At 47.6% G+C, this 26,917-nt stretch overlaps 2 long non-coding RNA genes across 4 annotated transcripts; both read right to left on the reverse strand.

Moving 5' to 3' along the window:
• Positions 1–1,148: 1,148 nt before the first annotated feature.
• Positions 1,149–12,216, reverse strand: LOC130158360 (uncharacterized). Of its 2 annotated transcripts, XR_008825260.1 has the most exons (5): positions 12,062–12,216; positions 11,697–11,820; positions 7,768–10,105; positions 7,136–7,211; positions 1,149–6,500 (listed from the first exon to the last, which is right to left on the reverse strand). It is a non-coding gene; the product is annotated as an uncharacterized LOC130158360 (long non-coding RNA). The 2 variants fall into 2 exon arrangements; XR_008825259.1 differs by having other exon boundaries at positions 1,149–7,211.
• Positions 12,217–12,620: 404 nt separating this feature from the next.
• On the reverse strand, positions 12,621–26,412 carry LOC130158435 (uncharacterized). Of its 2 annotated transcripts, XR_008825291.1 has the most exons (5): positions 25,494–26,412; positions 20,455–20,602; positions 19,475–19,615; positions 15,169–15,288; positions 12,621–14,819 (listed from the first exon to the last, which is right to left on the reverse strand). It is a non-coding gene; the product is annotated as an uncharacterized LOC130158435 (long non-coding RNA). The 2 variants fall into 2 exon arrangements; XR_008825290.1 differs by having other exon boundaries at positions 12,621–15,288; positions 25,494–26,411.
• Positions 26,413–26,917: the final 505 nt, after the last annotated feature.

Below are 26,917 nucleotides of genomic sequence, written 5' to 3' on the forward strand. Positions count from 1 at the left end.
ACACACACAGAGGCTGCAAGATGATCTCTTTCTAACACTGAGACACGTCAAGTCTGATCTGTGCTTCTGAGGCCCTCCCAGCAGCGTCCTGTAAGAAGTCATAGATGATTTCATGGCCCAGGGTGGCAGTGGCCCCAGGAAGCTGAGGACCCACCACTGTCAACTGCCGGTCTCACCTGCCAGTTGTTGCCCCACGCAGAGATGTCTGTAAGCACACTCCCTGCGTGACTGCCAGTGGTGGGACTTCTATCAGTCTGTTCAGCATCATGGTTTTGACACTGGGATATCCCAGGTGAGATCCCTGATGCTGTTGACATGAGCAGGAGGCATTGTGCACAGCAGGAGAGGGGAGATTCCCAGCAAGAAGACAAAAGAGAGGAAATTGCCCTATGGTGCATGGATGTGGAGAGGGATACCAGGCCAGAGGCATCTTCCACAGCACCAAGCAGAAGTGCATAGCTCTGCTGTAAGATTCTCATCCTCTCAAACCTAGGAACAGTGAGTAAAGGTAACCAGCAACATCTACCATAATTCAGGCGGGCTACACTTGTTATGCTTCATTTCTGCAGGAAGGTTTTCGGTTCCCCATGTGAAAAGCTGCTGTATTTAACAAGTCCAAAAGTCTGCAGAATAGACTATCTGCTCAGAGAAGCACTGCCAAACACAGGCAGGGACAAAGATCCAGTTGTCAGGGAAGAAAGCAGAGGCGGTTTAGTGACCCAGCCACGCCAGTGACAGGAAAGAGCGAGCCACGGCTCTTCCTAATACATGAAGAGCTCAGGCACTCACTAGTGTGCGTTGCCACAAAACCCTACCGGTCTCGGGCTGGTTAGGAAAGTGTAGTGCTACCTCCACTCCATTATCAGCAGGGTGGGCTGATTTATAGTCCTACATGCAGTTACAGCTTAATAATAACAATAAAGATGGTTCTCAGGCATTCCAGCCCACTACACCCACATCACCTTCTTGCCATTGCTAAATTTGCTTCAGATTTACGGTCGCATAAGCAAGATGAAAATCAGTCACCTCAGTTTCCAGATGGTCTGGAGCTAGCAAAAGGGAAAAAAGAAGAGCACAGTTTCCAAAAATGGCCTGGGTTTATCTCTGCTTGCTTTCAGAAGCGTCTATTTTGGAGCTCCCGTGATTAGCCTAGCTGTAAGTACAACTGTCTCCATGGCTTTGTTGATAAATACTGAACTCCTGACATCCTGCCTGGCAAGTTTTGTGAAGTTTCATTGATGCAGAGCTCCTCAGTTTATTTTGTGCTGTGTAATCATCCAGGTTTATGGGACTATTCCCTGCAGGAACACCCTTCTGCTCTTACTTCCATCTCTCACAATGTGCTGCTTGGTTTCTTCAGTCTTTTGCTCATCAACACTTTCTTTTCAAGATGTTGAACCTCAGCCGCATTCTTCATGTTTAGTTGACAGGTGAAGTTGAGTCCTCACGGACTGCTAACAACCACACAGTTAATTAGCTATCCTCAGCTATATTTTCACCTAGTTTGGATGCATGCTCCTGAGAACGCAGCAGGGTTTGAGAGCCTGTAGTCCTGAGCATAAGCAAACACTGCATCTGCTTCTCCCATCCACCTTGCAGGGTTTCATTCACCTACTGAGACTGATGTGGGGAAAGCAATTAAACATTTATAGCTCTGCAACCTCCTGGCGTGTGTGTGGGGCAGCCTCTTGCATCCGAACTACACAGAGCATGACTTGGCTACATTTTCTCCGTCACCTTGGCGTAGTCCCCAGCCTACTTACTCACCAGCAGACTTGTCTGTCTCCCACACCATTAAAGCAAGCCCCTTAAGGCGTAGGGCAGGAGGCAAGGCAGTGTGGGCAGATGTTCGGTGACTTAGGGCTTTCAGCAGCCTGAAGTCAGCTCCACATGCTTCATCTTACAGTGAGGACAGAGCTTCAGACAGTCACCAGCATTAGTTATCCCCTGGTGCCTGGTGTCACTACAAGCAGCCTGAGCTTTGGTGCTTCCGTGAAGCCCACCCTGGAGGGATGGAGGGGCTCTCAAGCCCCATGGAGGGTAGGCTGGGTAAACTGCAAGTTTCTCGTGAATGCTCCACCCAGAGCTGCTAAGTGGGGGGTTTCAGGGGAAGGGAAAGAGACAGTGGCCTGCCTTTGTGTTGTCTTCAGGTTGCTGTTCCACTTTGCGATGCCTCTGCTCTCCCCTGCTGGCATTAGGGGGGGAGCTCTTGGCCCTCAACCAGCAGTACGGCTGAAGCAGGAGATCTAGATGTGCTAGTAAACATTTTGAAGATGGAAAATAAATCCATCCATCTCTGTAAGAAATGCTGCCCCCAAGAGAAATTTCTGATCATAGGCAAGGCTAAGTGAGAATTCACCACCGGCATTGATTATTTCATTATAAATTGCTCACTTGCTTTTTTACATTTGCTTCTGAACAGAAATGAAACACCGGCTACTGAAAATAACAACAACTAACACACAACCAAAAACCTGACTTGCATATGAAAGCACTGGATTTTCCACAGGGCTTTCCCACTGTTTAAGCTCCTTTAAACTTTAAAGTATGAGCTCCATTAAGATTATAAAAATGTACTGCCTTAACTGCTGGATTTTTCACTGTGCTGAAAGCAAGACAACTGCTCAGAAAGTGATTGAGAAGAGCAATCTCAATATTAACCAACAGTCCTTCACTGACATCATTGATTGACGGCAAAGACGAGGATGTAGATGGAAGAATTGGGGACTTTCCAAACTGTAAAATGGGGAAAAGAAACCAGTCTGTGCTATCAGGGCTGGAGCTACGTAAATCAGATGCCTTAGGATGCCCAGCAATGGCCTCCCCAGTGGCACTGAAGTCATGAGTGGCCTCCTTGTTTTGGGGTAGTTGTTTAGTGGAAAATATTGCAAAGGATCATCTCCCAAGAGTCTTTTGCACAAAGCGCATGGCCCCCTGCCTGCATGGCAATAGCTGGTGCTCAGGCACCACTAAAGATTTTCTTTCCTGGAGCTGAAAGGAGACTAAGGAAAGGCAGGTGGATGTTGAGCAAGAAACGTGAGAGTGGAGAATGAGGAGTAAAGCAGAGAAGGCACATTGGTCCTTGACCCCAGGAGTTAGCAGGGCCTAGGTAGCTCTGATCCTCTTGTATCTGCTACCAGATGGCTTTGACAGTGGCTGGAGGCAAGCAGAAGGCTTGTGGTCCCATGATGCAAGGCCCAGGAGCAGTAGGAGCCGGAGACAGGAGTGATCCTGGAAGAGCTGCAGAGCTCTGTGGCTTTCCACAAGGGGTGTGTGACCATCTTCACTTTGGTGGAGTAAGAAAGCTGTTTAGCATATTTGACCTTTTCCCTATACAGCACTGTTTGAACTCATTGGTTTCTTGGGGTCTTCTCTGGTCTATAAGGGAAATTTCTCCAGGATACCATAATTAGGCCCATTAGTGTTTTTAATTTTCCTTCATCCCAAGCTGGAGGTAACTGGAAGAAAAAAGGTTGTGTGGTACTGTATGACTAACAGCAGCCTTTGCACTGAAGCTGAGCCTGGCAACTCTAGTGGTACAGAAAAGACGCTCCCACCGAGGAAGGACTTTTTTCTATTTGCTGTCCCATGGCTTCTTTCCCATGTGGTGAGTCATGTGCAATCGCTGACAGCACAGCTGGTATGGGGCTGGATTTATACCATCTCATTCTCTGTTTATAGGGTGATTCATCTTCAGAACCAGTGGCTACTGGGTGCCGTTAGGGGAATGTTGCCCACAATGGTATGCGCCGTGATTCATTCTAACCTTTGATTTCCTGGGTGACATCAAGTGATGGGAGTGTTTTTTTATGATCACCTGTATTTGTACAGGCAAGTACAAGGGTGAGCAGGTAGATGGGAAAAAAACCCTGTGTCTTATTCTGTAGAGAGGAGGAAAACAGCTCCACAAAAAAAGAAAGTGGGAGATAAAAAGGTAAATATTTCCTTTGTCCCTAAGGCACAGTCAAGAAAAGTCATCATCATTTTGCTCAGACACTAGTATAACCTCATGTTTCCCACAAAACATATTTCCCCGAGATCAGTTTGCACGTATCAGGTTTTGCCCATGAATACTCATGAGACACAAATCAGTCCCTTTAATCCATGATTAGTATGTCACCCCACGCTCAGCAGTTGCATCATGATTTGGTGTTATTGTTGAATGGATGCTGTGCTATTTAATTGTTTTTTTGCTTAGTGATCTGTTCACTCTGTTAATATTTAATTCTCTTTTTCCATCCCTCTTTCTACCCCCAGAAGGCCTAAAGAATAGGAAAACATCTTTCATTTTCTCAGGCTTCATGTGCTATTGTAAGAAAATACCTATTCATAATCTACTGTAGGTGATAATGATGATATACAGTCATAATGCTGGAATTCTTAAGTGGTTGCCAACGCTGCTTTATAGCTGAGGAAAAAAAAAATTGACCTGATTTGAAATAAAGCAGGTTAGTATGCTTTATTTGCCTTTTCCAGTGGTTTGGATAATGAACAAATTGTCATCTTTACATATCCTCTGCCAGATTCTGAGTGCTGCACGTGAGCCTGAATGACGGTAAACAATGCACTGCCTGGTGCTTTGCAGAGGTGAATTCACAAGAACAAATTAGACCTTTGATTGATCCTTTAAACAAAAAGAAAGGAAAACAGTAACATTAATTTATACAAGCTCTAGCTGCATTGCATTTTTTATAGCGATCAATATTCTGGGCATTGTAAACAGCAGCTTTACATAATAAATAGCTGCATTATGTAATGCTAGTTAAATTTAGAAATGGTTATTTTATTACCTTTAGCTCACATAAAATAGAGCGTGATAGAGCTGGAGCCCAAGAACTGCTGCTGTCTGAGGATGCAGAGAACAGCTGGGCCTGGCTGTGCACAGCAAAAATAAAACCCAAAGCCCGATAAAGCAGCTCGGCTCAGGCTGGATGCTCTGGGTCACCATCAAGCATTTCAGTGGGGGTGGAGGGGGCAGGCTCCGCTCCGAAACACGGTGTGCTCAGGAGCAAAACATCTCTGCGCAATAAAGATGGAAGATTTATTATGAAGGAATGAAATGTGCTACTTTTGTTCTCCCTGGTGTCCCTATAAAGCTTTTGTTTGACAGGCTAGTTTGGGCTCTGGTTAGCTACAGTCTGTTCTGTGTAGCTACTGGCTGCTTTGAGACCAGTTGTGTGCAGACTATAGATCAATTATCTTCCTGCTAGGGATAAACAGTGTTTTCCTTTTTCCTCTTCACTAGCGTTTGCTATTATCTGTAGCATAGGAGCCCTTTCTTTTCCTTCCCAGCCACACACACGCACACACAGATGGGTTACTGGAGGGAGGGCATGGAAGAATTCAAATTTGTTGCATTAATCTTAATAGCCTGATCCTCTTGCAGCCTGCTGCTGCTAACTTAGCTTTGTGTGCTGCCCATTTACAATAGGCTGGAAGGATGAACCCTTTTGTTATAAAAAATTACGAGGCAATCTCAATCCAATAAACGCACTGAAATGAGAGCCTCTGAAAATGTGAGTTTGGAAAAATAGAGCTGAAGAAGGAAAGTCCCATTGTGAAATCTTTAGCTAAGCAGAAATACTGTTGTTTGGATGTTTCATAACGCACAGGGAGCAGCAATGTGGGAAATGAGGGGACTTTAATTAGGACATCAGAGTTTAGATGTTTCTTCTGCTCACTGTGGTTGGCACCCATTTATCGGGGCTGAAGCGCTCTCAGAGGGGGCTGGAGCTGGAGCCAAACTGCTGGTGGAGTTTGCCTGCACTCTGCATTGCAGTTATAGGGCTCTGAATTAAAAGTTAATCTAAAGTATCCTCAAACTTAAGTAAAATACAGATCTATGTCATAATTTTACAAGGAGAGCCCATAGGTTCTTAATAAACCGAATCAAAATCCTGATTCAGAAGAGCATCCAGCTTTTTAAAAATACGGATTTGGACCGATAGGAGGAGTATCTCCAATAATTAACATGTATTTGATTTTTCTCAACTACTATTCACAGCTGTAATATAAATGAAAATCCTGCCCAGCATCTGTTGTGCCTGGTATTGTTCAGACCATTGGATAGCACGTAGCCACTTCAGAGAAATCGTTAAAAATTATTTAGCTGAGCTGGTGTGAGAGACAAAGAGTTAAAGTTAAATCCCATTTGAAAGTAAACTTTGCAAAAGCAGTGAATTTTCTCAAAGACTGACTGCTTTTGATTTACAAGGATGTTCCCAGTCCTGATTTCAATTAAAGAGAAATCCTCAGGCATTTGTGCAGTTCGGCATTGTTCTTTATTCCACATTGTTATATATTGAGTAATAAAACAAACAAAGACTGTATTCTGCAATGAACTACATACGTCCCGTGCAATCTCGAGGAAATCAATAGGTCAGAGTCTGGCCTTCGATTGCCTCAGTATCGGTTGTCAATAATTCCCCCAGCTTTAGTGGAGTTTGCATCTGTGTAAGTAAAACATGAATGTGGAGATACAAATCTGTCTGTATATTCCCCTTAAAAAAGAGAGAAAAAAATAATACTGTAAACTCTACTCCTTTATACAGCCGGAGAAATAAATATATAGGCAGCTGGCATTGTAAACTGTGATTTATTTGCCAGGCCTTCATTGAGAGTACATTTTAAAGAAAGCACATTAAGCCAGGCTTTGGGATCTTTTTCTCTGCTTTCTGTTTGTTACATCTCTAGCTCCTGGTTCTCTCACTGGGGTCTGCAGTTCACAAGGCCCACGTGTTTGTACAGTGGTGGCTGAGTCTCACATAACAGCATGACAGTGAGTGCTGGGTCATTAAATAGTAGTGGCCATCATGATGATGATAAAAAAATCTATTGTTGACGATTTGGTTTTCTTTGCAAGCGCTGAGTTACTGATTTCCTTCATCCCGCTCCTGGTAATGTTTTAATAACTATGGATATTTTCCATTGCAGCAGGCAGCACTGATGAGTGCTGAGGCTGAGCTGGGTGCCAGGGGGGACGGCTTGGGTCTGTGTTTGCTCCCGTTTGCCTCCTGCCCCACCTGCCCCACCAGCCCCAGGACCAGCAGTTACACTCGGCACCGAGCAGTCATGCTGGTTCTCGGTGCAGGTGCTGAGGTCTTTGGATGTGGATGCAGCTTTCGAGGTTACTTACCTGGACTTTGCTTCTTGCTCACCCAGGAGTAGGTTGCATGGAGTTTGTGCTTGAAGGGGGGGGCTTAGTTTTCTACCTGTTAATTAAAGCAACGGAAAAGGAAGGTAAGACAGGAGCCTTCGTCACCCTGTGAGGGCAAAGGGACAAAACCCTCATGTGGTCTCCGGCCTAAGGAGGGGAAGGAGGCAGAGGGGGGTGGTAAAAGCATCTCAGCAATGGCTGTGATTTCCCCACAGCCCCACGGCGGGTCTGTGTCAGGGTGAGGAGTCAAATGGCCTCAAGGTGCCAGGGCTGTGTCCCCAGCCCCGGCCATCCTCCCTGCCCGAGGGCCAACAGGCAGCCTTATACCTCTGGTTTAACACCTTCCTGGAGTGATAAAATCCAGATTGGAGAAATTTTAATGTCTCCCTCTATTCCTGTTGTAACCGAGTCTTGTTTTTAAATAGATCAGATTTTCATCCCCAGTTAAGTGAGCATAAATCAGGAGTTAATCTAGGCAAAGTCACCCAGCTCGACTGAAGCCCGTGGAAATGCACTCACAGGAGATCACAGCCAGGCCTTGTGCTCACAGAAAACTCTCACTGCACCTGGGAGAGCAAAACTGCTCTGAAGCCATAAATATCATAACCCACCTTTTGACATGGGCTCTTGAGATCTCCCATCCTCTGTTACAGCCTGGTCAGAGTTTGCCCGGTGTGTGCGTGAGGCTCTACATGCCCTTTAATCTTCCCCACGTGCTTCTTCCCAAATCTTCAATTGTATGCACATACTTAGTAATCACTCATTCCGGCCATAAAACCTACAGGATTTTAAATTGAACTGAAGCCCCAAATGCTTTAAAAGAATTTATGTTGCATAATTGTACTGGTTTGCCTGAAAACAAACAATGATGTATGGCTAAAATATTCTCTCAGGGAGATGACTCAGATCCTTCCCTGTGGCTTAGACCTTGCTTGGCTGCTGATGGTGCAACTTGTAATCTCTCCTCTAGATGCAGGGCAAGGGAAGGCAAACAAAAGAGTAATGCAGGGCACGAGTGGCATAAGGTGAGAAAACACAAGCTATTTGGAGCTTTTGGAGACGCTCAGCGCTTTCATTTGTTCTAAATAAAGGCAACACTGGAGATTATGGAAAAGAAACCCAAGCCCCAACAGTATTACCCACCGACCCAGCTGCAGGTGGAGGATTGTGGCCAGTTCTGTGCCGGCTGGCAAAGCAGCTGTGTGCCTGGTGGCTCCCAATCATGCGCCAGCCTGCAGACAGCACAGGACACTGCTGTGCGAGTGGGGTACATGGATCTGGGGGTGGGGGGGGTGGGGGGGTTTCCCACCCCAAGGTGCCCTGCAATGATGCAGCTTCCCAAAGTGCACCTGCTTCTGCTTGGCCTCATGAACGGACAGGTTTGGGTGTTTTGTACTCCACGAAGGTTGCGGGCAAATGCCTTGGATGTCTCATGGCCGAGGGCTGTGCAGATGATCTTGGCGTCTGGGCTGCTTCAGCTGTACCATAGAAGTGGTTTTGCCACCCAGTCAGCAGTTCGTGTGGTTTTTACTGTCACTGTTCTCACTTTAAACATCTTCCCATACTTGTTTTCTGTAATCATGTTTACGTCCCAAGGACATAATCTGACTGTTGGTAATTCAGTTCATTTTTCAACCAAGGCTCAAAAAGATGTGTGAAATCTTTACTTTGTGGATGTGACATTCAACCAGTGCTTAAATGTCCTTCAGCAGTGATGACCAGCCCTCAGGAGTCCTGAACAGGTGTGGGAAAGATCAGAGAGGCCTCAGTTAATGTGTTTCTGAAGATCTACATGTGCTTGTACATATATAAAACAGTTTGCAGAGGCGGCTTTGCAGATTCGGGGATTTTGCCGTTTTTCTGCCGTTTGCAGATTTGGGGATTTCCATTCCGAGCACACACGAAAACCATGGTTGTCACTGCATGTGAGCAGGTGGTTTCAGGTTGTTGGCCTCAAGTCAGTCAGTCCCTTTCTTTCCATCATTACCGGCTGGGCAGAGGACACCTAAGGCTCTGCAGCTCCCTGTTAGCGCTGGGAGTGCAATGCATGCTCCGCTGTAACTTGATGCACTTACAGCTACACAGCCCTGCGAGTACCCTCCGCCCTTCCTTTTCCTAAAACAAAAATATCAGGTATGAAGTTACTGTCACAGAGCACACTCAAGTAGCATGTCTGCCTTCCACTGCAAGCAGAGCAAAGCAGAGCTGTCTAATACCATCAGTTTGCAATGAAAGTATATTAAGAACAGTAAAAAAAGAAGAAAAAAAAAAGGCACAGAATAAAACAAGAAACTTTTTTCTGCAGGTAGCACCAAGCATCATCAGGGAACATACCAATTTATAACAGCTGTGGGTAGCTATTTCTGTCTCAGACTAATTGGAGAAGCATGGTAAAAGTTAACAGATCTGTGTCCAGCAAGGTTAATTCTGAGGTTAGCAGATTATGATGCAAAGAAAATCAGCCGATGTTTTTCTCTCTCACTATGAATAGCATAATTGCATTATTGCTACCGGAAGGGTAGTCAGCTCTTCTCAATCTGTGGTCTCCCACTGTGGAGGGAGTAACCTATGAAAAATCGGTTTCCTTTACAAACATAGCCTTCTGCCTTTCGCATTCAATGCCTACGTAACTGTAGTGTTGAAGGGGTGGTTGCTAATATCACGACTGCGTGTGACCGTGTTTTGCAAGTCATTCTTCTCTGTAAGTCAGTCCAATGAGTAATTTTTGTGCTTTTTTTTTTAAAAGATGTTAAAAAAGAAAAGAATTGTTAAAATGCTTTCAAGCAGTGTTTCCGCAAAAATGCTTGTCGTTTTTGCTTCCACTTTGTCACATCTCCTGTTCAGAAATTATTTGCATGGCCCTTCCACCCTGCAGCATTAGTGGCAATGGCAGCAGGAGGCCACCATGCTTTTTTCCAGAGGATTTCCAGTCTGAACACACCCAGCAGCCTAAAGGAGGAAGAAAAAAGACATGAAATGAGGAGACTTGCAGACAGCCCCTTGGGAAAGTGGCAGAGAAGAATCTCTTAATTCCTGGCACAGTGCTCTGTCCTGTCCGGGGGGGCTGTAGCCAGCTTGTGCTGCCCAATTTTTGACATACATCATGAGACATTGTTTCATTTCCTGATTGTACTAGTGTAACTAACTCACAGAGGCCTATTTCTGGTATGGCAATGGTAATTTAAAAGTGAAATTAAAAACTTTCCAGCTCAGGTTTAGACAGATCAGTCTAGAAGAGGGCCAATGATAAACTTCCATAAAATGCTTTGAGAAACTCTGGTTAAGATACCTGAATAAGTGCTAAATACTATTAATAGAGCTGATAGGATAAGTTTGTAACTCTTTACCAATGAAATACCTACTTCCATCAAAATGCTTTCAACATCATGGACGTTCCCTCAAAGGGTAACCAGGTTAAAAAACAAAAAAAAAAAAAGGAAAAGAGCAAACACTGTGATCAGAATGAAGCCAGACCTGAAGACGTCAGGCTCTGCAGTGAGCTGGAAGATGCAGCCCCAGCAGCCCTGGTTTGCAGTACAAGTTAAGAGTGCTGCGGGGCTTCCCCAGGGATCTGCTCCATTGCTCAAGCACCAAAGAGAGAAGATGCCCCCAGTCTGGCATTCACAGTGCAAATTGGACTTGAGCTGCCTTGTGGTTGCTACAAGGAATACGAAGACTAGGTCATGAACTTGAAATAATGCTGTTTGATTCTCTCAAGCTATATATAAACTGCCTGGAGGATTCATGTTGAAGCCTGCTCCGGCAGGATCTTGGTCTCCTAAGTGTCCAGGGAAGCGAAGGGGAGGGGAGGGGAGCTCCTCAGCAGGGTCCGCAGCGCTGCCTTTCTGCTAAAACCAGGGACAGAAAAACTGGGGTGCAGCCAGGCCGTACACCCAAACCTGCAGGCTCAGCACCCATGCTGCATCCTGTGGTTGCAATACCATCCCTTCAGTGCTGAGCTGTCATCTGCATCCAGGCAGGAGGGAAAAGAAGAGACCCCTGGTTCTCCTGCCCTCACATAACACAAAGGCAGGGAGTGGGGAAGGCTATTTCTAGAGTCCTTTTCCTCTGGCCGTGGAAATGCAGTCTCAGTTCTCCAGCTGTCACTGGTTAATCAACATCTTCTCCAGAGCAGAGGGGGTATGAGGATCTGACTCATGACTCGGAGCCACAACCCCGTGCCTGGCCTCCTTCAAGGGGAATGCTGCCCTTTCCTCATGGCTGGCAAGTCCAAAGGCATGAAAATAGCAGGGGTTTAGGGTTGCTGGCCTTAAAACAGACCTTCAGAAATAGTTTCCTCAGATATTACCTTGAGCAGTTTCTATGTGTATTCTTGCCAACAAGCTCCTGTTAGAATATTTGTGGAAAATAAACTCCGGCAAGCTATGAGCAGAACCAAGCAGATTAATTTAAGACGAGCAAATATTTGTGGGAAAGTTTGTGTTTGTTTGTGCTATCCAACCAACACTATCATACAGCATTTTCCATGAGTACATAACTTCACTGAGGTACCTTTTGATCAGAAAGAGAGATCAATTACCATATATTCATTTCCATGTTTTTCAGCTGTGAGGCACCAGTAGAAATTTTGGTATTTCCTCCAAGAAGAATTTGGTTTTGGCTCTGAACTTCATTTGAAGAGTTAACATTTCTGGAGCCCTGACCTCAAAACCACAAATAGAAAGAAAAATAACGTAAGATAGATGAGCATGAAGTTCTGGAAGCCCTAAAGAGTGAAAAACAAATTTCAGCATGTTTTGTAACCATCCTCTTGAGTTAGGGAAAAAGGACGTTTTAATAAAACTGCACCCTAGAGCCCATAAAGATTTGCTTGATAAATCACAAACACAACTGAATGTGAGGTGAAGGCTGGGTCTGCTGTCCTCCATCTCTGAAAACACCTACCTAAGCGTCTCAGCAAGAAAGACGGTATTGGCCACCAGCTCAGCCTCCTGGACCCGTTGCTGGACTCTACCAGCACTCACTCCCATGAGCAATTCAGTAAGCCTTGAAGCCCAGCGGTATTTTTCTCCTTGAAAATCACCCAAAGAAAAAGGAAGTTTCTGTGAAATGAACACGCTTGATTTGTAATAAAGATCCAAGTGCACGACTCTGACTCCCATCTCTAAGTTAAGCCCCCATCCCTGCCAGCCCCTCTTGTGGCCCCTCGTGGGCTGCTCTCACTGAAACAGAGCGGGGGTCCAGCCATCGCGGGGGGCTCATGGAGCACGTTGACCTTCACTGTTTTTCCCCTGTTCTGGGTGAAAAAATATGTCAAAATATGGGGCTGGTTATGTCAGCTCACACCTCTCTTCTGCATTGCAACGTGCTTTTTTCAGGACCTAAAATTTTGGTACTGGGCAAGTGAAGCCACCAAAAGTTTCAAAGACCCTCATATGTCCTGCCCTGGGGAACGCACAGGCGAGAAGGGATGGGCTGTGTGTGTCATGTGTGTAGCTTGTGTCCTGCATACTTACCGTTCCTGTGGGCATGGACTGGTAGATTTATCATATTCTTCCGCCAGAGAAGTTCGATCCACTACACAGAGGGCAGATCTTTTCTGATCCGTTGATTTGCAGCAGGTGAGAGTCTGCTCTGAATTTCCACAGCACTGGCACAAAAAGAGTTACATATTTTTATGTAGCATTCAACAAATATGTCACATACAGGAGCCCAAGCAAGCCTCCCTTGACTCCCATAGGTTTTGTTTCGTGTAAGTCCCTCTATTTTATAGTGCAAATCTCTCAGAAGCTGAAAATCCTCCCCCGCCTTTTTGCCACCTCCTCATGAGGTGAGCAGAACAGGAAATTCCTTCCATGTGCTACGGGAAGATACTGGGAGAACGTAATTTCGGGGGTCAGCCGTGGAGCCCAGTGGTCCCGGGGACCACAGTGTCAGCAGGGACACAAAGACGTAAAGAAATCAGTCTTGAAGAGAGCAAAATGTCATGGTCAGCGTTTTCCCTTCCACGCGTGCAACACCCCACTGAAGTGGAGTTGTTCATCCCTCCTCCTCCTGCCTTTCCATCCATCGCTTTTCAGGCCATTTTCCCTGACTGTCCTCGTCCTGCTCACGAGGTCTCATTCTGGGCTAACGTCCCTTTGGCGTTTCCCACAAATGCATTGTGGCGAGAGGCTGTTATTTGGCTGTACCAAAATAAAAGGATGGAAGAACCCAAAATTAGGTCAGTAATTCCACATGTGGAAAATGCCACACAAACACTTCCAAGTTTTTCCAAGTCAGAAAAGAGAGGGGGAAAAATCAAGCAGCTATGAAAATCAGGCCTGACTTTCACAGGCTTTGGTAAAGATATCCTAGCAAAGGAATCCCTAAATTTGCATGGAGAGCTTTGAGTTACTGATTTCATTATCCCAGGAGAAGGGCTCAGAGCTTGGAGAAAGGTGCTGCTTCTGTTTGCAGCTCCATGATAGAAAAAAGCAGAATTATTCCCAAAACCACCTCTCATGGCACATACTGGCTCCTGTTTCTCTACCTGTTAAATGAAGGTGATCAGAGTTGGATAAAGCAGATGGGAAAGTGAGGGATGCCCATGCAACACCACGCGAGATGGAGCAAGAATAGAGGGCATCATCTGTTTTGCTTTATGCCAGGTGTCCCCGCATCCCAGCCGCCACGTGCTGCTTGTCACACATCAAGGTTGCTTGCTAACTCCCTGGTGGATTGGTCACTGTACTGGATGGTGATGCTTTATTGTAAAAAGCTATTTGAATAGCTGGGCATGTGTATGCACTGAAATGATTTTGCTGTGGATCATAATCTTACGACTGGAAACAGGATCATGAAGTGCTGTATCAGACTGGGAGGAGCAGAGTGTCACGGGGGTCTATGTTAAATCCAGTTTCAAGATAACGCCTTTGTTAATGGGGAGCAACACTTCAGTGGGGAGCAACGCAGCGTGAATGATCTCGGCAGATGTTCCCAAACTGCAAGGAGTGATGAGCAACACAATTAATTGGCAAATAGAGCATTAAAAATTTGGTTAAGGAAAACAAAAAAGAACTGAGAAACCCCGTCTCCTTGCCTGCAAGCAAACAGTGCTTTACATTAGCAATGCCACGCACTCTGCTCAGGGCTGATGGGGCTTGTGGTATTCGGTTGCAATTGCGTGAAAGTGAGGAGAGATGCAAAAATAGCTCCTGCAGCCCACCTTTCCACCCGGGGAAAAGCACAAGTCACCCAGGAGCAGTTGCTTGCTGGAGCAGCATTTTCTGCAGCTGCAACCTGCCAGTGGCCTGGGCCAGGGACCAAGGGATGGCGTACGCCGTCCCTCGGTGCCCATCCCAGGGCAAGCACCACATTCCCGTTAGCACCCTACTCCATGTGCAGCTGAAGCCATGTTTGCTGTGGCAGGTTGTGAGGTGGCCATCGTTGCCCATCCCATATCCATCTCTCAAGCAAGCTCAGGGGACAGCATGTTTTCCCCACATGCTCCCTTCTCCGGTTTGCCAAATCAGCCTTAAGTGAGACATGTGAGATTTACCACCCGCTTTTCCCCGGGCCACGTGCTGCCCTTCTTCCCCTGTGGTTTCTCATGGAGATTACATGCAGGAGAGGTCTTGCCCGGAGGCTGTCACCCCACTCCCAAGCCAAGTTTCTGGTGCTTCCGTTGTCATCTCCATCATGTCAGACGTTCAGGGAGTTTCTGTGAGTAGAAAAGATGATGCCAAGACTGACAGAGCAGCAACCATTTGAATTTGTCCATCCTGCATATAAACCCTCAGTAAAGGCTGAAACCGGTTTGCAATACAAGGTGAGCTGCCTCTCCTAAACCCCAGCCTTGATCCCCAAAGGTGCCACCTCTCTGAGCTCGGCCTTTTGATCAGAGATTGAATGAGGGGCAGCCCCTCCCCAGATTGCAGGCAGAGCTGGGAACAGTTCGCGAAGGGGTGGTGTCACACACCTCGGACACCCAGGACTGAACTCAGTGGCCTGGGAGGCTGTGCCAGGACCTGTTTGTCTTTGGAAGCAAGTCCCATGTCCTCAGAAGTCACCTGGTTTTGTGGTTTCTCTCCAGTGATCCCCAGTGGCTCTGAGGATGGCAACTCGGGGCCGCCATCCCCCCAGGGACATGGTCCCACTATTGTCCTCTTCTCCATCCGTGGTCCTGCTTGCTGAAAGGAGAAAACATTGGATTACCCTGGCTCTGTTACTCCTTGTGTAAGCACTATGGATATTTTTGACTGTCCTTTTCAATTCCAGCTGAAGTCGATGCCACAGGCAGCTCTCTTAGTAGATTGCTTTTGTGATTTATGCAGGTCCAGAAGAGTCCAAAGATCATTTATCTTCAAACCAGGAGAGAGATGAAAGAGTCATGGTAGTAAAATTTCCTGCAGAGCTAGATCTGAGCATCAAAGAGGGGAAAATGTCATTGTTTTACTGAGACAAGACGATGTGAGACAGGTTTTAATGCTGGGGGATTTTTTTTAACTGAATAATTTGCCTTAAAAAGAGAACGAAATTTTGGGAAATGAAAGGAGCTTGGTGGGCACTGCTGGGAAGCTCTCTCTGGGGAGGGGCAGAAAAAGCCAGGTGGAAGGAGGGCCCGAGGGGCCCGTGCTCCTCCTGGGGCAGGCAGGGCCAGGCTGTAGCTGCCCGGTGTCCCCATCGGGAGAGGTACCCTGTGTGGCCGCAGTGCCCGCGTACGGATGAGTCCAGGAAAGGCATGCCACCAGCCCTGGCTGCGGTGCCTGCACGAAGCCACGTGCTCGCGCAACACGGGGGTCTGCCTGAAATCCTGATGGGAATATGCTGGGAGCGTGGGTCTGCACAGCAGTGTGAGCAAGCGTAGTGTAGAGGGAAAAAGAAAGTTCCCGATCTCAGAGAGTCCAGCTGCAAACATGGGAAATGCCGCTTGGCTGCACTCCCACTCCTCCTCCGGCACGGCCACGGTTCAGCACGACAACAGTGCTTCTCCTTGACCAGTTCCCGGGCCAGGGGTTTGGTGGAGCATCAGGTCCTGCAGGGTCGAGGAGCATCTTCTGCCCTCGCCCTGCCTCAGGGCTTGCAACCAAAGCACAAATCTTGGGAAATTTGATTACATCAGAGGGCTGGAAGGAAACTGTAGGAAGGAGAGGGCTGGGAAAGGGTCCGTTTACGTTTGCAGCAGATGCTATCTAGAGGAGGCAAATACTTTTATTTCCCCTGTGGACTGCCAGTTGATTTTCTTGCGGCAGGCACTAATGGAAAATAATAAAACCCATTTTAGTCAGGCTGTATCTAGAACACTTACAGGTCAAGCCAGTACTCAAAACAGACCGTTATGGAACATAACACATTAGTTTGTCACCAGTGTCTATGGTGGCCAGGGGATTTTTACCATTTGAAATTGAATTTTATAGGTCAAGCCCTTTTGTGGATCTTGAAAAACAGTGCATCTCTGTACAGTTATCGTGAACATGGAGACAATTACTGAGTGTAAAGATACGCAACCTTTGTGTTTGTCAACAGTGCGAAAAAACAAAGGGAACTCATGGTGGGAACTCTGATACGGCTGTAAACCCCAGGATATCCTCATTAATTGTTATGGACTCAAATATTTCAGAGTCGTCTTCCTACTGCTAAATCAAACCCGCAAAATGCACAGGAGGCATTCTTCACAAAAAATTATGTCCTCTCAGTTTGTAATTTAGAATTCACTGATGGCTGTAAAGGAAGCTTGGTCACAGGAGCCCAAGTTTCTTAGAAATTAATAGGAAGTAGATAATCTGTTTAGGAGAGGTTAACTTGGTTCAACATTCAGATATCATCAACATCTTCCATGCGGTTTTACACTTCACAAAATAAACAAAGCAGGGACATGAGGTGGTCGCTGAACTGCCACACACACACACACACATGCACACACACTGACATCTCTGTTTTCTTCTCCGCCCCCTCCCCTTGCACAGCCCTGTCCCCACGGTGCTCCCACCCCGCAGATTCAGGAGGGCTGTGTGAGGGCACGCAGCACTCACACTTTGATTGCCCAAGTTAGACACCAGGGCCACCAAAACCCAGCTTTGAGCAGGCTGGAGGTGGAGGCTGTTCACACGCCACGTGTTGGCACGTAGCCCCAACCCCAGCAGCCCCAGGGGTGAGGGTCCCCTGTGCCGCACTGTGCCCCAAAGCCAGGGCTCCTCCACAGCGTTCCTGCTTAGAGCTGCGGGTACTGACAGCTATATGATGGTACCAAATCCACGTGCCAGGCAGCTCTGCCGTTGGGTGTCCCAGGCGGCTCCCCTAGCCCTGCCGGTGGGGTGATTTCCCAGGTGGGAGAGGAAGCCTTGTTGCTGGACTTGTTTACACAAAGCTGCCTTTTCTGCCATGGCCAAACAGATTCCTGCTGACTCATGCACCACATTGATTGTGATCATAATTAATACCAGCAAAATGCTCATGCCCAGGCTGCAAAGCTCCCCTCTCAGCCAAGCAGACCCTCACACCAGTGGATGGCGGGTGAGGCTGTTTACTCGCTCGGAGCAGGCATAGTGCGGGCATCCTCCATCCTCAGACACGGAGGAGCAAAGTATCATTATCCCCATCTTCTGACTAATGTATTTAACGTGAGGCTTTGGCCCATGCACAGGAGCTGCCTACAGGCTCTGTATGTCAGAACTGCATTTTATTAGTCCTTATCTGAACTGCACTCTGTTTTGCTGTTATTCCCTGTTGTGTTTTCTCCCTTGCCTCACTAAGCAGCGTCTTCCAGGAAGAGGGGGCAAAGCCACAGCCCCGTGCCGAGGGGCTGAACTGGATCGACCCTGCCACTCCGCCTTTCTTGACGAGTCAGCAAGTGTGCCAATCAACTATACACAAATCATCACTATGCTTTTTTTCCTTCCCTTCCTTTACTTATTTTTATCCCAAAGCTAAGTGTGCATCTCAGGAGTGAAGTGTGTTGTGTTGCTAGCAGCTGATGGGAGGTGGGAAGTCTGTACAGCCACTCTGTTTCCCAGTAATGTCCACTAAAGTCTGGAATCACTATAATTTCTGCAGGTTTTTCCTGGGATTCAACTTTGGTAAACCCCCCTCTCAGGGAGGAATTAACAGCATGCTGTGGCTGTGCTAAATATTGATCAACTTTTTTGTCTTTATATGGAGAGCTGTACCGGCTGTTGGACAAGAAGCTGAGAACAACAAATATTAAATCTACTAATGTTTAGATAATGACAAAGATCTCCAGTTCCTCACATTTGTCGTGAAAATGCCTCTTTTGCACTGTGTGAGGTACTTTGATGGATAATAAGTGCCTCTGCAGAGAGAGTGGCTGTGTGAACCCCTCCATGGAGGTGGAAGCAGAAGTGATGGAGGAATTGGTCCCAGGGCAGAGAAACATCACAGCTAGAAATAGCACTTGTATCTCCAAATTGCCATTGTACAATTCTGCACAGTACCTGAAAACTCCATTGCTTTTCTCTTTCCCAGTGCTTTTGTTATCCTAAAGGTTCTAAAACCTTCCTTGTCCATAGAGAGGAAAGACTACCAAGTAAAATTCAAGGATATAAAGCTTGGGGGATCAAAGAAAGAGAACAGTTTAAAGAGTATATGAATATAAGAAATAATAAACTTCATGTCTGTAGGCTGCTTTTGCTGACTCTGGAAAAATGCACACTCACTTCAGGGACCTGTATTTTCCTACGAGTCCGCTGAGCGCTCTGCAGCACTGCTGGACCACGTTCCATGCCTCTGCCTGCAAACAGCATTTTGATCATCCCATTTTCAGATGACAAAAAATCGCACAGGCTACTCAGTCCTGGGTCCCCAGCTGATGGCGGCTCTCACACTGAATCAAGCACCGAGCTCCACGTTTTGGATGAGCTGGCTGTCGTGTCCAGCTGACCCACCCTGCTGAGCAGCGGCGAGCAGACTGCACGAGCTGCTGTCAGCACAAAGGGCTCAGAGGAGGGATCCAAACAATAAGATCCATTTGGCTGCTCCCTTGTGTTGTCGGTGCCCACTTTGGAGCCTACTACTGAAGGAAAAAGTCCTCTGGGAGATGCAAAGGGTTATTGTGCGCTGGGAAGGAGAGAACCAGCACATGGAGAGTGACTTTTAGGTAGAACAGAGTGAATCTCCCTCCTGTAAAACGTTGTGACTACAGACATCTCTGCCTAGCAGCCCACAGCTCATGCAAAGTGCCAAAGAGCCACCTTGGGTGCGTGCTGGGTGCAACTCTCCACCTAGCTGGCAATTTCACCCGGGTTGCAGGGTATCCAGCCCAGGGATTTGACTCCCATGGAAGTTAAACATATGCAAGAGTTTCGGGATCAAACAGCGATTTCTCCCCTGCTGTTACGAGCTTGTTGCACAGCAACATACCTTCAGTGCAGAGCACAGACCTCCGCTTTCTTCATGGCTCCCTCCTGGCCGCCGCGGGGTGTTCCTGCCTCCCGTGCACCCGCTCCAGGAGCTTTCCCATCTGTGGTCTCCTCTGCAGCCAGTGCAGAGATGAAGGCAACCCTGTAAGGTCATTCAAATGTTAGGTTGACTGAACTGCTCTGGGAAATTGCCTCTTTCTCTCTTCCCTGACAGTCCGTGGAGTGTTGTGGTGCAGCAGCATGGTTTGGGTGCCGAAGGCAGGGTGGCCGGGTCCCCTGGGCTGGGCTGTCCTGCGCAGGTTGGCATGCAGGGCAAGTGCGCATGTAGCGCTCGGCTCCCACTCCCATTCCCAGCTCAGGTATTTTACATCTGTCTGATTCCCTTCATCATTAACTTGTTTTTTTAAAGACTGCTATTGCTGACTCCACAAAGGTCTCTACAGCATAGCGAGAGAACTTTTCTAATGACTCAGAGATTTCTAAATTAAATGCAAAATGTTTATTGCAGAGATGCACGGCCATACATTATGCGTTACTGTTTTAATACAATAATGTAATTCTGGTAGAAATTATCCATGTGAGCTGCAATCAATTTTAGCTACTACTCTTTGCATGCTTGACAATCTGGTCATTCGGCTGTGGAAAAGTGCTTTTACTTGATTACTTACACTGCTGATAATCACTGTGGTTTTTGGCAGTGCCAGGACATTATTTCGCTCCTTGAAATTGCCAACACTATTTGTGGAGGGACTGGGCGTAGCTGCGGCCGCGCTGCCAAACCCCTGCGGCTTCACCCGACACCCAGGAATGCGCAGGCTCCAGCACGACCCTTGAAGACTTGTTGCAATGGTGTGGGCTTTTGTGGGCTGCCACCAGCCCGCCTCACACAGCCAGGCGCACAGCACCCTCCTCCCTCTGGGCCCTGGATCGCCCCTTGCCGTGGCTCATGGCTGTGTCCCCAGTTGGGCTGGTAGCACTCACCAAGGGGTATCTGGGTGGCTCCCAAAATCCAGTATTCCTTTGCCAGGTGGCCTTCAACATTCACCCGTGTCCTGTGGGTTTTGCTTTGTCTCCAAAGTGAGTGTGCCAGGGCAGCGACAGAGTGGTGGAGGTCTGTTGCTGTGCAGGACTGAAAAAAAAAAAAAAGAATGCTGGTTTGGGTTTTTTTTTGTGATAAGAAAAAATCCCAAAGGGGAGAGATGCTGAAATGAGCTCACAGTAAGGATGTGAAGAATTAGAGGCATGTATTCCCTGTGACTACATGTGAGCAGTTACTATGCTACTATCCTTCTTCCTGAGTTTTGCTAACCTGTGTTTCAGTACCAGAGAAGGATGCCTAAAATAACCGTGAGCATAAAGGCTGAGTTAACCCCACGTGCTCAGGCATTCCCGCACGCCTTGCCAAGCAAAGCGGAGCCCCGTCCGCGGGCAGGACAGCCATGCCACTCATTTGCACTTTGCCCACAGCACCGTGGCACGGGGAAACTCCAGGCAGGGCCTGGCAGCCTGGGGATGCCAGCTAGAGCGTGAGCCTGACCAGAAGGCCCCAGAGACCTTACAGACCTGCCCGGCTGTAGCTCAGAGAGCAGGCGGGTCCCCACGCTGACCCCTGTTGCCACCCGGCTCTCAAAGTCCCTCTGATGTTAACCCAAGGTGTCAACCACGTAGGTGAGAGGGGAAGGTTTCTGCCAGTGTTTGGCCACCACTGACTTTAGCGTAAGGACATATAAATCAGAGCGAGGGCTGACGCTCATAGCTACAAGCTCTCGGCTGCGTTGGACTGATTTATTTTGTGTGGGAGCAGCAGTAGCAGTTTACGCCTCCTAGTGCAGATTACAAGATAAATCTGGCTTTCAATGAGACCCATTGGTGACTGTCACTGACAGAGCCCTTAAATCACTGCAGCTGCCTGGATATAGCCATGGGCCAGGTTTGGCCCTGTAGGTCAGGTCTCTTTTTTGGCTGGTGTAAATCAGCGAAGCCTGGATTGAGATGTGGTGTCAGGTTCGAATGCCAGTCTCATTTTTATTTAAGTGTCTGTATGGTAATTCCAGCTCAGAGGGACACCTGAGGGCTGAACCCTTTGCTGCTTGAACAGCCAGCTTTTGCCACGCTGGGATCTACCTTTCACAGTGAAAGCCTGAAGTGGCGACCAAAAGCCTCCTGGTGGGTGCCATATGGATGCTCCTTTTAAGACCCACCTCATCCTGCTGAGGTCCATCCGTACAAAGATGAGTATCTTCCTCAGCACTAATTTCACTTGCTAATATGCTCCAAAAACCATGATGCTGTAGACAGATTGTCAGCTGGTAGAAGCTGGCCTGGGCTCCCTGAAATTGTCAACACTGTTTGCTCCTGGAGATAACCTGGTCTTGCCTGGATAAACTCTCCCACATTAAGGTAGTGAGAACTCCAAGCAGGAGATGAAAGTCCTCACCGTGCTCCGACAGGCACCAACCTCTTCTGACATACGTCTCACTGCCATCAGCAGGTTTGGCATCGCTGCCAGATGTGCACTGCTGTCACAGCCAGGGACTATCCCTGTGCTCTCCTTGGTGGGACTGATTTCACCTTCTCATGAACGTGCACCCAGTGGAGGGTCAGACCTACAGAGTGAGCAGGACCACTTGCCTGCTCCATCTGTGGAGCTGATCCTTGGCCAAGCATTGCTGTTTGACATTGTGAGAGCATAAGCACACGTGTGTGCTCTATCAGCGCCATACCCAGACCATAAGGTCATTTCTAGACAGGTTTTATCTGGACAAATTACACCATAAATGGAATAACCTCACCAAAGTACAGTATGTCATAAAAACAACCTCTTTTTGAAATTAATTGTGTTTTGCTTTTCTTAGCTTTCTGCATGGTCCAGGACACACCAGACTGTGTGGCAACAGTCCACAGTCTGGGCCAGAGGAGGAAAAAATGAAACACCAGCTCATTCCTTTGCATCTTGCAGCCTCTGCTCATTGTGCCGAGAGCCTGATGCAGGCAGCCCCAGCTGGGCTCCCTCAGTTCATAGTTCCATTTCTCCATGTTACACATGACAATCGGTCACCATAACTTTCACTGCCACACAGTGACGGTTCAGTGGGAGTTATTCAGGGAAAGGTATGTGCTTGCTGTGTCACTCACTACCCACCCGCCTCCCAGCGTGCCACCAGCCTGGCAGAACATATGCTCGGTTGTGGTGTGGACATACATCATGGGTGCAGTCATCACAGATAGTCAGTAAAGCCACCATCAGCAAAATGTGTCCATGTGCTTATGGAGACTATTGTATTTTCTACAAAAGTCGAGCAGTCCTGGAGACAACACGCAATCAGAGACCAGAGTATTCCAGTAGAATCAGTTGGAATCATAGAATCATTTAGGTTGGAAGAGACCTTTAAGATCATCAAGTTCAAGCACCTCCATAATGGACAGGGCATGAAACCTGAGGCAAGTAGACAGCCACGGAGTTATTTTCCACAGCTTCTTTATGTAGACAGCCACGGAGTTATTTTCCACAGCTTCTTTATGTCTTCATAAAACAAAATCTAAAGGCAAAAAATGCTGTTGTTCCTCCTTGGCAATGTTCAGAGAGGGTGGCAATACTGAAGTGCCTTTAAAAGTATAAGGAAACATCCTGTGGGTTTTGGGTGTGTGCATTTATTTATTTATTTAGCCTTCATTCTGAGGAATTTGCTTTGCCGTACTTTAGATAAGCAGCCATTTACAGCGGAGTTTTCTACACTCGAGAATTATCTTTGTGGCTTTCATTACCGTACTGATTAGACCCTTGAGGGCAGAGCGTCAGCTGGTGCAAAAGGACATCGTGCCACTGATGGGCCTTATGGCAATTAGCACGAGCTGCAAATCTGTCTCTTCATGTAACATAGTAGCTAGATGGCACTGAAGGTATTTTGTGGCATCTACTGTCTCAGGTATGGCAAAGAGATGACTAATTTGCCTGTGAGTGGTAAATAACTGCAGAAATTAATATTATTCATTTTTATTGCTGTTAGACCAAATTCTGGCTGCTACTATCGCTGTCTCACGTGGGTGTTGTTACTACAATAACATCTCCATGTGATAAGCAATTCAGGCCCCTCACTATCCAGCCTGTCATATCCCTCTTCCATAGGCACCCAGTGGGAGAACTGGTGCTAACATGTGTTAGTCACCTACTGCAGATGGTCTGAAGACAACTAGAGACTCCGCATAGATACGAGATAAGGCAAACACAAGATGCGGAGCGATTTAAGAGAAGAGTAAGAGAAGATTGAAAAAGGCTGGTGAGAGAAGAAGTCACCGTTTTTGGGATTGTTTATGATTTGTGACTGACTTGGCACAGGGCTTTCATTCCTCACCGCAGAGGGGAGTTGCCAAACTTGGGAGCAGCTCTGGATTTCAGAGTCTCATGATTTCATCTCCTTTGGCTGCTGGTACAAAACTGTGATGCTCCAGGACCCTTATTTATTTTATGATTCAGGCAGAAAGTTCTCAGTCAGAATCACAAAATCATTACAGCTCGAACAACGTGTTCAGTGATTCAAGACCATTTCTCACCCACATTAGTGCTTCCCGTGCTGCTCTGCTGACTGCACCACGGTTCTCCGCAGAGTTGCTCCGGCTTCAGAGTTACCTTTTGGCACCACTCCTGGTGAATGAAAATAGGAAGCTGGATTGCTTCACTAATAATCTTATTTCCAGTTTGTTTCAATTATGCTTCTTTTCCAGTGGGTGTGAAGCAGTTGTTTTGGTCTCACTGGTTCAAGGCACGTAAGATGTGTATCTATAGGTCTGTGGGGAAGAGGGCTCTGCAGAGAGACACAGGAGCCATTGCCCCGCTCACTGCAGACAAGCGTGCTAGCTGGGCTAGCAGGTTTGGGGAAGGAAAAGGCACCCCAGCCCCAGCAGTGCGGGAAGGCTGCGGGTCTCTGCAGTAACGTGTGCCACTGCTCGGGGACCGGGCTCCAGCGCAGGTGGCTGAGGGGTTGCTGGGGGCCACCGGAGCAGCTCCTTGCTGTGTCTGTGATGTCCCTTGCAAGCACAGCCCATGACAAAACTCTACACAGAAGGCAAGTGCAACTAATGGGAGATTTAGAAATTAGCTTTTTTTTTGGGTGCTTTAGTCCTCTCCCTTCATTAGCCCCCACCTGAGCGCCCGTCTCCCCCTCAGACCAGTGCTCAGATGGGCAACCAGAGAGACCAGAGTGGGAGAGGGGAGAGGGATGCCTTTTCCTGATATCTGCTGATCTGGAGAATATTTCAGAGCTACCTCAGTGGATCCAGCTGCCTGACAGGAGATACTTTTGACCTACTTGACTGTGCAAAGGAGTAGTAATAAGGAGGAAGAGGGTTACATTGCTGCATAAAAGGAGCTGTGCGTCTGATGACCTAATTTTGGTCTTTCTTGCACTCTTTTAACTCCACTAGCTTCAGCAAAGCAGTGTTGATTTACACCAGAAGAAGCTGACCCGATTTCCATGGCCTGCTCTTGCTGTGCATTGGGGCATTGCTATCATCCGTGACCCATTTTCCTTTGGTTCAGGTTTCTGCAGGAGCACAAGAACATGACCAGTCCAGACATGGATGCAGCCACACCGGGACGTGGGGCAGTGGGAGCTGGGCAGCCCCCACAGCCAGGCAGGCATTTTGCAGGTGGGTTGCTCTAACCCAAGTTTTCCTATCTCCTTAAAAGTTCACAGAACCAAACCATAGTGAGAAACCCCTCTGCAGGTTATCAGGGCTGCAAGTTAATGCGAGGGCAAGGTTGGCTGGGGGGGTGGAGGATGCCCAGCTGCAGCCTGCTGCGGCTCCATCCCCTCCTGGCACGCCAGCCCACCACCCTTGCTGCCGGTCCTGTGCCTGGACACTGTGTCTCCACGATGGTGCAGGACCTAGAGGCATGAACCTCCCCATGCACGGCAACCCCTGTCCCCTCCCTCTTCCTGCATGGCAGCTTTGAAACGCTGTGAGAGCTGCATCAGAGGAGCCTTGGCGCTGAAGTTTGTTAATTAATATGCTACAGTTACCTGTGTCAAAAGCTTTCTTCAGATCAAGCGAAACTGCTCCTCGTGTTTCTCTTTGATCGAAGGCAGTGAAGGTGTAGCGGTGGGCATTGGCAGTGCCGTGATGGGTGTGCCTGAGGGGGCACTGCTTTCGGCAGTGGTTGTTCATGAGCTGCAGGTAAACCACAGGAGATGAACCAGTACCGCTCTGCTGCTGCTAGTATCAGCGGGGCATCCTCTGATAAATGGGCAGGAGGGGTCTGGCTGGAGAAGCTGCTAATTCTTTGGGACCATTTCCTATTATTTTAGGAAATAGCAGCATGAGGCTCCTGGTGGGTGTCAGCGAGCAGCAGCAAACGCAGGAATGTCTCCTTGCCTTTGCTTTTATCTAAAAAGTGCCTAGTCAGATCAGTTAATTCAGGTTGGGTTCATTGGGTAGATTTGAATGGAAACACCTGTGAAGAATATTGGAAAGAGATAAACATGCTTCATTTTTGAATGTTAATAATTTGAAACGATCAAAGGCAATTGCAATAAAGCAGAAAGGAAAACAAAATCCTTGAAGAAAGTATTCCAAGTAACTGGAAAAAATAAATGAGAAGCACTAAAAGCCATTAGGTTTTCACTGCTCCATGTCAGCCCTGGCTCTCCCCCTTCCAGCGTCCTCAGCCTCTGTCAGGTCAGCAAACAAATTTTTCACCCAGTCTCAGCATTAAACTCCTTGTGCCACTTTGGCCTTGGCTGGGATGACCAAGGAAGGACGCAGGGTCTGATGTTTCACGATTAAATGGAGGTTTAGCTGTCTCAGGGTCACTGAGGGCGGACCAAGTCGGGCTCTCGGGAATGAGGTTTCTGGCTTAGGCAGCCTCGTCTTACAGCTCCTTGTGCTGGTCTCGGTTTACAAACCTGGTGAGCTTCATTGTCTACATTTTACACGGTTGCGTCTGACCTCCAGCTGGAGAGGTGACCACTCGCCAACTAACTCAGTGGAGAAACTGAGTTTGGTGCTGGTTCAGCGCTCTCCTGTCTGGCCGTACGATGTTCATCTATGTGTCCGTGCAGGTATCACGAGTGCCTGGGGTCGGAGCGTCCCTCTGCTTTCAGGATATATCTGCCCAGGTTTTGAGGTGGGAGGAGAAATCTGCTCCCACACTGTTTCAACCCCAGCTTGAAACCATCCTCGTTTGCCCATTGCAGAAACACAGCAAAATGCCAAACTTGTGTCCGTGCTATCAAAAATTCCGGTAAAAGGTAAAATTCAGGCCAGGAATACAGAATGCCTCTGCTTTCTGAGTCCCCCACCTCCAGGAGGAGACCAAGCTGGCTTGCGAGGGGCAGAGGAGCGGATGCTGTGGCGCTGCAATACCGGCTTAGCAAGGCATCCCTGTATTTCCTGGCCACCTCGGCTTCTTCTGGGTGATAAAGGCTGCATTTTAAGTGCTTTATCT

This window comes from Falco biarmicus, chromosome 13 (assembly GCF_023638135.1).
Source record: "Falco biarmicus isolate bFalBia1 chromosome 13, bFalBia1.pri, whole genome shotgun sequence".
NCBI lineage: Eukaryota > Metazoa > Chordata > Aves > Falconiformes > Falconidae > Falco > Falco biarmicus.